The 15197-nt window shown below is 48.9% G+C and overlaps 2 protein-coding genes and 1 long non-coding RNA gene across 7 annotated transcripts in view; 2 read left to right on the forward strand and 1 right to left on the reverse strand.

Moving 5' to 3' along the window:
• The window catches only part of LOC121594746 (CLIP-associating protein), a 155301-nt gene that overhangs the window by 60493 nt on the left and 79611 nt on the right, over nt 1–15197 (reverse strand). The gene's annotated exons all lie outside the window — the stretch shown is intronic.
• On the forward strand, nt 33–3723 carry LOC121594772. The gene is made up of 2 exons (XR_006005033.1): nt 33–1903; nt 1973–3723. It is a non-coding gene; the product is annotated as an uncharacterized LOC121594772 (long non-coding RNA).
• LOC121594750 (neurogenic protein mastermind-like) overlaps nt 5963–15197 on the forward strand; it is a 33163-nt gene continuing 23928 nt past the window's right edge. The window contains exon 1 of one of the 5 annotated variants that reach the window (XM_041918375.1): nt 5963–6129. The gene's annotated coding sequence lies outside the window, so the exon portion shown is untranslated. Of the gene's footprint in view, nt 6130–6196; nt 6433–6859; nt 6999–15197 lie in introns of those variants that run through there. The other 4 variants (XM_041918379.1, XM_041918376.1, XM_041918378.1 and 1 more) reach the window with 4 other exon arrangements.

The raw sequence follows: 15197 nt of genomic DNA on the forward strand, positions 1-15197 counted from the left end.
TCTAATGAGTGATCTTTTTAATGATACGAACAATAAATGTTTTTAATTGGAGCTCGTGGGGTTAGTTCTGCTGCTCCAAAGCACTCTCGTAATATTGTACCATTTTATGAATCGGTTTTATTACGCTTCTAGACAGATATTGCCTTCAAATAGCAAATCCCTTCATAGGACTTGTGGTAACATTTGTCACATTTTCACAACCACACACACACACACACACGAACCCTTGTCTTCTTAGGTTTAGATGATCCCGTCGTTTGAGCCAACCTCTGCAGATGAGGAAAGTTCAAAACAAACGTCAACGGCACGATGCTTTTCGGTGCTCCCTTCTTCTCACACGCAAACCGATAAACTCTGTGGGCACAAAAACAACACTACCTGGATATCAACCCTCATATTTGTGGTTTTTAAGGGTAACCCGAGATCACGATAGTTCCTGTCACGAAAACTTTGGTACGCAAGGTGAGAGAAAATAGAGAAACACACGCACATATACCCGCAGACACGTGTGTGTGTGTATGTGAGACTTTTATCGCTACCTTCACCATCAGCGTCATCATCATGCCAAACCAAACACCACAGCACCATCATCAGCAGTGTTTATTTTATGCAGTCTCCGAAAAAGGCTCCCCCTGCTCTGGCGGGGGACCGTGTGTGGACGTGGGACGACGGTTGGTTTAATTTCGGGGCTTTTGATTCGTCGCGAGAAAGTGTGAATATCTTTACTGCCACAGCCCCGGCGGGAGCCCTTTCTTGTAGTGTGTGTGTGTGTGTGGTTCGTGGGATTTATTGTTTAATGATAGCGTGTTTCAACAATGCAAGAAGTTGTCGGTCCCGGGTGCTTCCTCCGCTCACAATTAAACAGCGCGCAAGTGAGTGAGGCTGGATAATTTCTTCTCGGCTGTGGCTTATCACTTAATCACTGAGCGAAGGAGGGAAAATTAGCTCCGATAAAGTTGAATGTGTGTAGCTCTCGGCACGCAAGCTCTGGGTTTGGCTTAACAGTGTCGCTAGCGACAGATTGTACAGGTCTTTTCATGTTTAAAATTAAAGCTCCCGACCGGTGATTTGTATTCTGCAGTGGAAAGGGAACAGAACACAGACACGAGACAACGGCCACGAACACATGGCAGTAGGTTGTTGCTGGCAAGGGGCAAGTTAATTAACTTTTCCCTGCACGACCCACCGATTCGACGGGACGGAAATCGACGTAGCCGAAAATGAAGAGTGTGGCGTCTCCAACACTCAATCAAACATCTTCCGGTTATGGAATCTTCTTCGCTCTCCCTGCCTCTGATTCTGCTGCTCTGTGTCGCTCACAACAACATTCACCCGCAAAAGGCCGGGTCGGGGATGTGTGTGTGTGTACCAGTGTCGGAGTCGATTTGTGTCGCTGGAGCAGAAATTGTCATCGCCATTTAAATGATAATCACGCGCCATGTCACGCACGTTCTGGCGAGCGCGTCTGCATTCCTTTCCCGGTGTGCGCTCGCTCTCTGTGTGTGATGTTCTGTTAGGCAACCCAATAGAATCGACTATGGAACACAGAGAGCATGGCAGATTAGCATACAAACCGGTGGGGCTGAACAAATCAAGCAGTCTAGAATTAGATTCTTTAGGGACGCTCTGGTGGCGGCGGTGGTGATTGCGGGAGATAGCAGCAACGCTTCCAACTGACAGAGCTAATCGCACAGACATCATCAGCTTCATTGCACTGCGATGTTGGTGTTTGGAAATTAGTCGTCGAAAGTCGTCGTTCGTTGTGCACGGGAATCTTACAATCCGTGTAGAAACGTGCGGCAAGGACTGGTGACAGGTGGATTGGAATCAACACACGACCGGCACTGTCTTTGGATGTGTACCCCCTTCCCAAACGAATCGATTCCCCCGCCCCATCCCAAGGGTGAGCTTTCGCGACGCTGGATGATAGGAGATGTCAATTCTCATACTTTTTTACGATGTTTTTTTTTAGTCTTGCATCAAATGGCAGGATGAAACTTGTCGGAAGACATTCAACACGATGATAGGGCGAAAGTAACTGCCTTGAGCTCGTAGTGGAACGAGCAAGAAACACACCCCAAGTGAGAAAGAGATTAATCGAGAGCAAATGATACGAGACGCGCACGGCAAACCTCATCGCCACGGACTGCACAGCGGGGCTGGGTGGCACGGGATGCGCCAGAGTGACAAAATTGTCGGTGAAATGTTCAAAATTATACCATGACTCAGTGGAACCAGTTTTCGGTAACGGTGCGGCGGCACACTGCCTTCCGTGGAGTGTTTCTTTCCTCTGCTATCTGTTCCGTTGTTTCTGTTTGCTTTGAGCTGCTCGTGGCACAAACGACATTAGGAGTGAGATTGGTGGTTTGTTGTGCTGCTACCATTTCCGTTGATCGCGTTTTAATCAGAAACAATCGGTCGCCAATTCAACTACCTGCTGTGATCGGTGGGGTTGCAAAAAAAACAAGAGGGAGAAAAGATGCACGGAATCTGCCGGCTATAATTTCATCCACATCTCGTTAACATCGCTTTTGGGACCTTCGTTTCGGTGGATCTGTTCTGCCATCATTCTGCAGAGTGTGTGTGTGTGTGTGTTTTGAAAAGATTTTAAAAGTAACAGACACCGCAACGGTCACGGTTAGATGGCAAATTATACGCGTGCGTCGCTAGGCAAACAAATTTAACGACACACACACATGCACGGGTGTATCTATGTATCAATGTGTCCGCATAGATTACACCCTTGCCGCAAAGGCAGAATGTTGATGAAGCGCTAACACCTTCACCCATCCCAACTCGGCTCCACTGCCATTTAGTAGCGTTGCTTGTTGTGTTTGAATGGAAACGTTATTTCCGGGTCGCGGTGAGACGGGGAGTTGGGGAGAGGTACATGGTAAACAAATTTATAAAAAGAGAGACAAAAAACTGTCAACGATCGAATGACAATGTTCAGTTTTTGGGAGAAACGAAAACAAAAAAAAAAACAAACAACATCCAAACAATGCCGGACTGCCTACGAGCATTACGAGCTTCATGATGATGGGGACGATATGGTGGCGTGATGACGATGAGAGCACGATGATGATCGTGATGAACGAGGTTTAAAATCACCAGACAAGCGAAAGACAAAACACACTACCCCACTCGACACGAACACGACAAAAGTTAACCACTTTTGCGCCTGTTTGCATGCAACCCGCCTAACATCAGAGCAACCACAGGGGATAAAGAGCAAGCGACTGCTGTGTCTGTTTTTTCGGCTTGCCTAATGTATGCAGTGATGACAAAGCCTTCCTATTGGATATTCTGATTAGCACCTCCTTTGCCGGTAGTTAGCATAGTTGCTAAAATTGGCCACTCAATCAAGTTTAATTATCACACAGCTGACTCACGATGTGAAGCGATCGAAATAGGCTGTTAACTCCATTAAGTATCAATTTGCAGTCCTATTATTAGAAGCATTGGATTTGTGTCAATAGGTAATTTTTTTTCCTATAGTGCACAAACCATCTATGAACAAAGTAGAACATTCTGTCGGGAAAAACATCTTCTCTTTAGATTCCGCATGTCTTGAGAATTCGCATCACATCAAGGTGACCACCATCTGAAGCACCTTTGAATGATGGCACGGCAGACGCAGCTGAGAAGAGCAAGCAGAGGGTCTTTATTTTGCTATTGATGTTGGAAACTTAATGTGAGCTAATAAATTTAAGTGGATACCCATTCGCCGAGATGAGCTATGATAGGTCCCACGCGTTACGTTTGCGGCCGAGAGAGTACGAAGAACTCGCACTGTGCCCCGCGTTGTGAATGTGCGCGCGCGTTCGAAGGGGGACACTCCCGTCATCGCACTGACCATCGCACCGGCAACGCGTTTACTAAATAAACGAACGAATGTCCGCGATCTGATCTGATCCCATGACAGCCAATTCGAGGCGAAGAGGAGTGGAGGGTCAGTGTCTGTCTCTGCACAAGAACTGACCACACCAAAGAGGAAGAACAAGAGCCGAATGGTCGTGTATCGAGAGCATTAGCAAGAGAAAGATATATCTTTTGGCTTAATTTTGGGAAGGGAGAATCATCAATGTTTCCCTGTGTCGTGTTGCCTTGTGTCGTTGATTCCGCCCCTCGGGGACCCACGGGGGGTATAAAGATGGCAAGAGATTGGATTTATTTTTACCAGTGCTCCATCTAATGGCACACACAGACACACATAAACCCTCGTCCAATGTGCTGGTATATTACGGTGGCACAGCTTCCAAGCGAACTCTCGCGGTGCACATCATCAACGTCATGTTTCGCTCCGTGATTGATACCGTCATGATGATGAGCATAATGTTGACACAAAAAAAAGAATAATCACAGCAGAACCGCGAAGATGCTGTTTTAAATTATGGATAATTTGCGATCAAAGAAAGATATTTGCGGATTGTTGAAGATTTTTTACCCAAAAGAGCTACCGTAACGTGACAACCTGCTGAGAAATAGTAGTTATTCAAATTTCAAGTCACTAAATCCACCCGAGCGCGTGCTGAGTGGTCTTTGGACGCTTCGTTGGTTACGATGATGTCTCCGCCTGTCAAACAATGTCAATCAGCTTCACCTACCAGCAGGCTTGCCGGGCAAGGAACTGCGACTGGATCGGCTAACCACAAACAAAGTCCGTGCCCTCCATCGCAACGCTAGAAGATGATCCCAATTACTAAGCCCATGCGCAAATGTAAACATTTACTTAGAAGTCACCCTCCGACTGAGTTTGAGCTCGAGAGAAGAGTTTTCCAACCCCGCAGAGAGCTCGTGAGAGTGCGTGAGAGACAGACAACGGTCAACATCTTGCTCTGGCCATTCAGACTCTCTCTCAGAAGATGTCTGAATATCCCCGATGACGCAACTGGTTGGAGAAGTTGAGCAAAACTCTCCCTACCCGACGCGACCCGCAGAAGACGACACCAGAGCGGTCTCCAATCTCGTCGTCACCGGCTTTTCCATCTGCGTGCTGTGTTTACTGGCGCCATCTCGCTCGCACGATCCTCGTGTAGCAAACTCCGGCACGCATGATCAGCGGCTTCGAAGGATGTCGCACGCTGTCTACGTCACAGATGACCGTCATATGGTCGTAAAAGCGTGCGAGATCGTCCCGGTGGACGCTGGGGGATTGGGTCCAACTGTTCGGTTCGGCTAGAATAGGAGGGGATGATATTTTCCTATTCGCAAAATGGAAATGGTAGTCGGGTGTTTGTGTGTGTGTGTGGGTGCGACATCCATCCACTCTACAGAACAGAGCGAGAAAAGCCGTGCTCTACCCATCAACACTTCGATCGACGTTCGACCGAAACGAAAGAAGCCGCCATCGTTGCACCAACCACCGCCTCCGCCGCCCGCACTCGCACCCGGTTGGAAGGAAAACTGACCACCGTTACGGTGTTGTTACCTCACCGCACTTCTGCTAGGAGCGTCCTCGCTCCGACGGTGCAGCACGTTCCACCAAGCCTGGTAGACGGCTGCCCAGCCGCGGATCCGACACCAGAGAGTGTGTGTCCGTGCGGGGCGAGCGAGATGGAGCGAGATATTTTAAAATTATAACCAAACCAACCGCCGGCCGCGGCAAACGACGACGACGACGGCGGCGGCGGCGGTGATTGAAGCTCTGAGTGTGTGTTTGAAGCGTTACTATGCTTTTCCACCTTACCCTTTTTTTGTGTGTTGCTTCCACCTTTACGGGTGGACTTGAGAGTTTTCTTACCTTGCCTGCGGGACCCCCACATCCACCATGACGGCGGGAATGCGGGCAGGCAGAGCTGAAGAAGAAGAAGAGGAAGAAGAGGAAAAACGGCTAAAAAACCTCAACCAGTGGGGCCCCGATACAACGTCGTCGTTTATGGTGCCCCATACCCCCATCCCGCTGCCCCTTAGGACCGTTGTCGTCATCGAGAGATCGTTCGCTTGCTGGGCGAGAACCTCGATCAGCCACGATCGGCGGCAGTTCAGTGCGTATGGTGTATCCCGCCGGACGCGGTTCTCTGCATTGAAGCGTCGGGCAGCGTCGGTTTGCGCTCGCTGGTCGAAACCTGGTCGGTCGGCCGTTCGTACGGGGAACGAAGGAACTACTGTGGTTCCGAAATCAAATCGGTTGGTTTTTGCGCGGGCTATACGGAAAAATCGATCAAAAATCGCTCGAAGAACTTGAGCCGATTTGTTTCGGGGGACCCACCCACCGGGGAACACACCTTTGTTTATTTTGTTCACAACACCCCTGTGTGGAAACTGTGTGACTGTGTGTGTTATCGAGCTGTCAGCCGATTGACAGCGCGCATTTGACGCCGACTGCGAGTGTGACGCATTGGAAATGACGTTTCAATTGATTGATCGATTAGTGGTAGTCGTCGCCGTTTTAATAGCGGGTGCCGTGAATGAACGATGTGTTAAAACGATGTCAGTGAAGAATCTTTATTGGTGAACAAAACACCGCAAAAACGAGATGGTTTCGCGTTTCACAACGTTCCATAACAACAATTAGTAGTTAAAATATGGAACTGTTTTAGCAAACACTTCTCAAATGTGTATTCTTCCATCATTATCCTCGTGTTCCGCGGCAGCCGCCTGTTTGATCTCCTCGTTAGGTGTGCATCCGGTTCCTGCGCCCACTCGGATTATCATAATCCGTTATGTAACGCCGTGTGTAACGGCCGGAAAAATCGTCATCAGTTTCCTGCTGAAGAAAAATACCTTCTCGGCCAGAGCGAGGGCCCGTGGAGAGGAACATCATCGTGTGTGCATTCGTGTGATTTTTTTTTGCTTCTCGTAGTCGCAGCAGTGTAGCTGTAGCCCGCCCGTGTTTGTGAGTGCGCTGGGCCATGTGTAAAACCGCGCTGCGGATGTTTTGTAATCAGTGGCGTTAAAGTACGGCGGTAGTTGCGTTTTCCGCTGGTTCCAAAGGTTGCAAAGTGTTTGATGCTCGGATGGGAAGGATGAATGGCACGCCAGGATCAGAAGGATGTGTAAGAATGTGACTTGAGGAAGATCGAGCTACGTTCGTTATGTGTGTGTGTGTGAATGGTTTGTTGCGAGCGAGAGAGAGGGAGATAGAGGTGATGGTGAAGTGGAGAGTTGGTCTTACAAGGTCGGTGAGGCCATTCGCACTTCTGGCCACGAATTGATCCTGTCTGCCCGCAGTTTGGCACGTTGGCATTTTTTTTTTCTGTGTGCTGTGTGTTTTGTTTTGTAGTGTCTGTGTGTGTCTGTGTCTGTGGGTGATGATTTCAGTGCTCTCCTCTTCACGGTGCGGCCGGTGGCCATTTTTTTGTGTGGAATTCTTTAGTGATAAAAATCAAAACCCCCGCCATGCTTTTTAAAAATAGTCGCCGAAAAAATACCAACCAGCCGCGGAGCCGTCGGTGACAGAGGAAAACACAAAACGGCAATATGGCAGTACGGTGTGCGGGTTGCGGAGAGTGTGTGTGTGTGTGGGGTTCAGTGATGAGAAAGAGACGGCCGAACCGATGTGTGTGTGTGAAGTTTTTTTTTGTTCTCTCCTCGGGTTGTTGCTGCCGAAGAAAGCAGAAGAAGAGACGGTTGGCGATAGAGCAAACCTGGTGCCTAGAATCGGAATCGGCGGGTCGGCTTAGGATCGGCTTCCTTAAAGAGCTCGGCGCTTGATAAAAGCGCAAAAGAAGCGAGCAGCACAACGCAAAAGTGTCACACAGAGGCAGAACTCTCCGCCTTGGGGCGGGGGCTTGCGTGAAAATTAAAGCGCACAGCGGAGGGGGAAAACGCGGACACGGAAGGCACCGAAAGGAGGGAAGCTTCACCATCACGTACGATGGGAAAACAGATTATGTCCCTTCTTTTTGATCCCTCGCAATGCGGTTGAATAGGAGGCGGTGGAGTAGGAGATGGCAACATCTCTGACACACACACAAATAAACACACAAGCAGCTTTCAAGAGCGCAAAGAAAAAGACAACAAACGATAGAAACGATAAAATCCGCGAAAAAAAGCGTACGATGAGGGAAAATAAATGAATAAATTTCAAAGTCATCAAGTGGATTGCTTTAGAGGGTAGAGAGCTCGTGCATTTTCACACCACCACTGTGTGTCTGTCCGTACGAACAACGTGTGCCCAACGTCAATGGGATGGTGTGTAGTGTAGTGTAGCACATGGTTCCGACCTCTGCCACAGCTTCTGCCATCTGCTTTCGTTCTGCTTCCGTCCGACCGCGCTCGAGAAGCAGCAAGTCAAGTTTTCAACGGGGTACGCGGCATAGAGCTGAGTCTCAAGTGTGGGCGTAAAAATCACAGAATCGAATAAAACGAATCTGAAGGATGTGCGATCAAGTGCACCCACCACACAATGCTGGGGTGAAGAGGGAGGAGGGGAGAGGTTGAAGCAGCAAATACAAGGGGAAGGAGCAACACCAATGAAGTCCTTGCCACCAGGATCCGATTCTAGTTGTGAAGTCGAGGTCCGCCCTCTTGTACCAATAACAATGCACCAATCCACCGCCAGAAGCAGGCAAATACTGATGGAGTCGTGGTGGTCTTAAAGCAATAAAAGGACACATTTCTTTATGTCGTACTCTTTTTTGCTTGCTCTTTGTTGGCGTTCGCTGTTCAGCTCCATCTGTTTAGCTTTCGCTTGCGTGCGCGAGGGTGGAAAGAGACAGCAGTTTTTAGCAAGACATCATTAGATTTTCCGTTCTCTTTGTGTTGTGTAGTTGTTGACGATGTTGTGGTTGTGAGCCGCGCGTCCCGTCCTAAAGTGTGTCCTTTTATTTTGGGTCCATTTAACCGTGCTGCTCTCAAGCGCAGCGATAAAGCGATTTGCGGCAGTAATTTATGACTTTAGCCATATTGCTGGAAGTGGTGCTAAAAGATGAGGGTGGTACACCACTCACTGATGACAAAAAAATGACTCTTTTATATGTGCACGTAGTGTGCTAAAGCGTTCCTTCATATTGTAGTTAGCAGGCGTTTCCACTGACTGCAAAAAATTGCATCCTTTCAGGCGTACGGACACTTGCAGCAGTACGGAGGCAAAGTCTGGCAATGTCGTGTTGGGTGTTTCCCTGCTGTCCGTTGGCACCTTTTATTAGGTGCAGGTGTGCCCGTTCAACAACGTGTTCCCATGTATGTGTGTCCGTGCTGATGTGGGTGGAAGTGCGTCGTCCGTGTGTTTGTGTGTTAGAATTGGCCACACACTTCGGCATATGGACAAGACTATGGGCGAGGCGGCTGGCAACGAGATGATTTGCTGTTCGCGGTCGTTCGTCCGTTTTGAGAGGGTGAAAATTATTGTTCAAGTGCCTTTGGAGTGCCGCCGAACTGGCCGTGTCCGACGTGTCCGGATTTAGAAAGGCGGGCGCCCCAGCACCCATCGCCATCCTACCTTCCCATCATCCATCAGAATTGTAAAGGAGGTGGGATAAAGAGAGGGAAAGAACGAAACATGGTTCACTTGAGCTGAAGAAACCAAATACACCGGTTCGAGGACCCTCCGCGTACTCAGGACACACACACACAAACACACTTGCTCGCTCTCTCTCTCTCGTTCTTTTTCTACAACTGTTCCGCTTCTCACCGAGGTCTAGCGGAACGTTTTGTTGATTGGACATTTTTCTTCATTTCGGTCCCTCTCTATGTGTGTGTGTACGTGTGTTGTTTGACTGCCACCTTCACAACCTGCTCCAATGTCAGCGTGGCGGGACAGTGGTGTTTGTCGCCGCTTTTTTTTGCCGCTGGGAGGTAAAAACTCCCACCCGGGACTGCTGTTTCTCATCCCGTGCCTTTCCCCTTCTCCCACCCAGCGTCCGCATTGACCACTCTCGGGAGGAATGATTTATTTTCGCACAAAACCCCCCGCCCGCCATAGCGCCGCACTCATCGCCTTCCTTGGGGTGACACTCACGATCACGATCGAGCTGGCTCTTCCTTTTGGTATCGCATTTTCCACACGCACACACATTTGCAGTTTGAGAAAAGCGACATTATTCTTCTTTTTCTTAAACCACAATCCCCCCTTCCTTCCTCTCATGATCGTTTGCTCCACCTTTCCCCCTGCGCGCTCCATTCGCTCGCATTTCCACGCGTCATCGGCGATTGTTTGACGCTACGGGCGTTTGGAGTCGTTTGGGAAAGTCGACGCAAGCAGAACCAGTGCAAAGAAAAGCAAGAACACCCTTGCCGTTTGTTGACGCCGTGTGTGTGTGTGTGTGCATGCTGTCCGTTTCATGTGTGCATCCCTTCGTACCGGCGTGATGGGGTAGATGGACTGGATTTTTCTGTTCAGTGAACTTCGCACAACAGCGAGCAAGCAAACGTAGTAGGCAAATAAACAAACAAATGATTATCGACTATCCGCATCGATGCTTCTGGTTCCGGCGCGCTTTGCTCAGCACAGTAAAGCAAGATTTACTAGTTCCAATCGTATGCATGGGGGGGGGGGGGGGGGAGGGAAGAAGGAACAAACAACCTCCCAATTTCATGAATCGTTCATTCGCTGCAGAAGAAACTAAACCAAACCCACCTTTTTTTTTCGTCATAAGCAAGATCGATTGTTTGATCTTGACCATTGTGTGTGGCACAGACGTTTGCCGTTTCCCTTTGCCTGCTGGTAACACTCTCTCCTTTCGTCCCCTCCTCACCCTCCCAAACTTGTTGTCGCTTTCTTTTAAGTAGCAATAAATTGTGTGCCATTATTGTTTGCCCGGATCGCGTCGTCGTAAAGCAATGTGGTCCGCCCGAGCGGCTGTGCCTTAGATCCTTGAAGAAATATAGATAGATTTCCCACACACGCGCGCGCACACCTTTCCCCCGCTTAGTGCAAGCCGTGCCATCGTGTGTCTTTCTATGCCCGGGACCGGACACACATTAAGCCGAATTGGACACCCCGATCTCGGGTGGCCGGTGTGGAAAAAAGCACATTATAAAACCCATACTCTTTCCCCATTGTGCGTTCGCTGTGTTCGCTCATTGGCCCATCAGCGTTAATGGAGGATCACCATTCGTTACCCTATCCGCCCGCTCCGGGATCTTCCGGGCCCGCTCCATCCGGTCCGTGTAAAAAAACCTGCCTAATGCCACCGTTTGCCTGCCGACGAGATGGTTTTTGATACGATCATAAATAATTCAGCAACGGCTGCGTTCAGATGTCGCCCCGATTTTATTACCCCGATTACGGTCGGGGATCACGAGAGGGGCGGCGACGAACGCTGAGCCGGGGGGGGGGGGGGTTACGTGGACATGGCCAGAGCCGTAGATGGATGGATGGACGCCTAGATGGTTTACCAGTGCATCATAAACCCGTCCGCGAGGTTGTAGATAATGCCGTAGCCACTTCCAATACGGTGAACGACCAGGCTGCTCCATCGGGCCCAGGTTGAATTTTTCCGTTTCGGACCGTTTGAAATCGATCCAAGCAGCAAAAGATGAGCCGATAAGAATCATTTCATTGGTCTTCTCGCGAATCAAATAAATGTAAACAGTTTTAAAGCGGGCCAATTTCCTCCACTGGGGGTTAGGTTTCCTTTTTTCGTTAACTATTTTCACTTCGATTCAATAATGCACAGTGGAGGCACAGTGTGTAAAACGAAGCCCAAAGGGGAAAAAGATGGGCAATTACCGTACCCCGCAAATGGCTCTATTTGGGAGAAACTTTTCTCTTTTGGTTTTATCCATTATTTTGCAACACAGGGAAAAACTTTTCCATCTGCTTTTCGTTTCCTTCCTCGCATAAGACGAGATTTTCCACGCTCCTTATGCTCGGTGGTGTTTTTCCGTTTCCATACGATGCGGGTGTGTTATTGTGTTTCGAATCTTCACCGCTGGGGTTGTTTTGGGGTAGCTTTATTTATTAGCTATTTTCGGTTGACCAGCTGCCCCCCGGTGTGCTTGTGTGTGGTGCTGCGAAAAAAAGGTACAGAAAGTAGAGAAGAGTGAGGAGCAAAAAGCTGAGTCCCAGACTCCTACTGCTACTCCTCCTCTATTGGGGAAAATGCGTCAAAGTGGGAAACAAAATGAGTGTGAAACAAAACAACAAAACAAGAACGGTCCCGTGACGCCATCCACCCTTCTCGCGTCTATAAATGACAGCGTTTTTGAGCGTAGCACCCCAGCACCGTAAACCCAGTACCTCCCAATCCACCCCCAAACGTCCCTTTTGGTACGAGATGTAATAACAACAAAATCGAAAAGTTCGCTTTTCGCTCGTTTCATCGCCGATCGCCAAACGTGTGTTAATTCGTTTTTTGGAGCCGTCGGCGTCTTGATCGGTGGATGTGTGTTGCGATAAAGTTTTATTGGATTGTTCAGGCTGCTGCTGTTGCTACGTCCCTTTCCAGCCAAGTTTGCTTTGTTTCACTTTCTCGTACAGAAATGTTTTGGGTACGCTTTTCCTCTTTCGTACGGGGGATACAAACCGAACAGTGGGTGCAAGAGAAGGCAAAAAAAAGAAACGGCTCGGTGATTAATTGGCATAACACTTCAGAGCTCGCACAACAGCGCCACAGCTCAGAGGCTCGAAGGCTGTTCTGATCACAGTTTGATGCTAATCGGTCCGTTTTTCCATTCTTTTGTAAGAGCGGATCTGCGGCCGCGCCCGAAAGAACAGCGAGACAGGGATTATTGTACAGCGGAACAACAGCGTAGTAGCAGCAGCAGCATCGATAAAATCACCTTCGTTCGCACTTTTTCGACCATTCGCTTTTTTGTTCGATCTGTAGAATCAACGGAAAAGAGAAGAGGAGCAATGGAAGAGGAACGCTGGGAATGGGAATTCCCGTATCGCGATTCTCGCGTGTGCCACCATTGATTGGGCGGCGAGGAGTGGGGCTTTCCCTTCTTGTTCGATTCCTTTTTTTTGTTGCAGACCCGGAAAAACGATGATCCATCCCTGGTGCTGTCCAGTACAAACTTTTTTCCGATTTTCCTTCCATTCGCTGTAATCCCCTTGCTCACGTACCTCCGTCACAGTACAATTCGTTGTGTCGGCGGAAAATTGGCAATTTGGGCAACGGTGGGGATAGTAGAGGGGGCTGCTTTTGTTGTTGTTGCGGATGGTGGTGTTGGTCGCCTTCCCCCCCCCCCTCGAAAAGGGATAAAGGGCGCGAAGGAGGGCGGTGGCAAAGGTCACCATTAATCAACCATTTGACGAATGGTTTATTTTCGATTGAACGCTTTTGCGCCCTTCGGTGCGAATTAGCATTTTCGATTTTGATGTATTAGGTGTGAAGGAAGGTTGAGATATGTTTGGTAGTCTCATTTCTATGTGTTTTATACAGCCAAAATGTTGAAGAGTATACTTTGAAAGGAAAAGTTTCGGTCAACAGTTTTCCTTAAAGTTTCGAGAAACTTTTACACGCACCTAATAAAACACACAATGCGAAATTATCACACAGCACGTGGTGTACGATGTGTGTATAGGTGTGATAACAGCCCCGATATTAAGTTCAATTGTTGCTGTGCGCTTTCGTAATGGCCCACTCAACGGGCAGCGTCATGCAATTTTACCCAGGCCCAATTGTTAAGCCATCAACAACTATGCCCGAAACTTTAACGACTCTTTTAGCGTCAATGGCATCCATCTGCCCCGGCGCGGCTTTTCTTTTACTATCTTTTTTTTTTCGTTTTTGCTGGCCATTTTTGTTTCACGCCAGCAAAATACTCCGTGGAAATTGCGAATCATTTCTATCATTTAATTTTGTTGCGCTCTCGGACAGCCCCATTCAGTTCGGTTAATGCTGCTATTTTCTGTATTTGTTTTTGCACGCGCTCTGCGCACATCCAGCCAGAGAGCCGAGTGTGTGTAAGCTCGCTTACAGCAGCAAGCCTCGTACTGCTACTACTTACTTGCTGCTGTCGTAAAATTGGATAAGTTTTACGACTGCTTAATTGGCAATTACTCTCTTACCGAAAGGCAGACCCCCCAACGGATCTTGTTTGTACACTCTTTCGCATCCCTTCTCGGCGTTCCGGGTCGCCTCGCACCAGCGCGCGCTTGTTCCATTGAATGATTGATATGCCGTGCGAAACGTGACAGCGAGTGCAAATGGCAACGATAACCGGCCGGAAAAACAAAAACGCACACACACACACATACACCGGCACAGAAAAGTGAAAGAACAACCTGAAAGTCGTGCTCGCCGCCGGCAAAACGGATGCTAAACTTCCCAATCTCGAATTTATGTTTGCGCTAACCCCTTTTTTGTGCCTGTGCGATCATCCCTACCCGGTTCCATCTGTGCCGCATTCTTGGGGAAGGGAGCCCCAGGTGGTGGTGGTGGTTTTGGGTTCTGTAAGTGAAAAATCGTGCCAGCTCTGTTTCACTGGTTGCGTTGCTTCTCTTTTGCGCTCCCGCGCTGTGCCTCGATCTGCCTCTGCTCGGTTATTCATAAATCATGTCCCCGACATTGCCAAACTATTAAAATGTCTCTCGTTTTTGCCACAATCCCTGTACCCTGTTCTGTACCTCTCCGGCTGTATGTGTACACAGGGAACGCACGTGGATGACGTGACGGATCTCCTAAATCACTCCAACCCATCCACTCCCCCTGACCGGACCGGAGCTGGTCCGCTAGTCCGGAAAAGTTTGGGCCATTTTTCCTAACAGAACGCCGTGATTCAAGAGGGGGAAGGAAACCAGCCGCTCCAGGAGTGGAAACGGATTTGAGGACTTTATAATTTATATGCATTTTTTTCTCTCTGTGTTGTTTGTTGGATACACTCTGCTTTGTTAATGTTTGCTCAACCGACTCGGTGGTGGTCGTCGTATGGTCGGTGGCAGTCGTCCCGTATGCGTTTGTTCCAGAAGCTTTCGGGATGGTTTATTTAACTTTTGTAAAATGCCGGCACAAACGTCGGTCGGATGAGGACCACTAGACACCGCTTTTGGCCAGCAGATTGGTAGTCTGTATTCGGTCGCTCTTGCTAGGCCTACGGACGGTTAACCCTATTGGATCAGCAAGCGGGCAGAACGAGAGTTTACGATGTCAATAAACACTGCAATGGCAACGGGAGGCACATGATGGAAGGTGTGCAATGCACAGCTCTCCTGAACGGTAGCCGCAAGCGCATCGATTGCAGTGAAACATTTCCGCACATCATAAATGTCGGGATGCAATCAAAGAGCGAGTGGGCTTGTTAGTTAGAGAGACCCGTTGCGGGGAGCACCAGGCCAAGCCCCGTTTGGGTGCTGTGATGAATGG

Source organism: Anopheles merus, chromosome 2L, assembly GCF_017562075.2.
Source record: "Anopheles merus strain MAF chromosome 2L, AmerM5.1, whole genome shotgun sequence".
Lineage (NCBI taxonomy): Eukaryota > Metazoa > Arthropoda > Insecta > Diptera > Culicidae > Anopheles > Anopheles merus.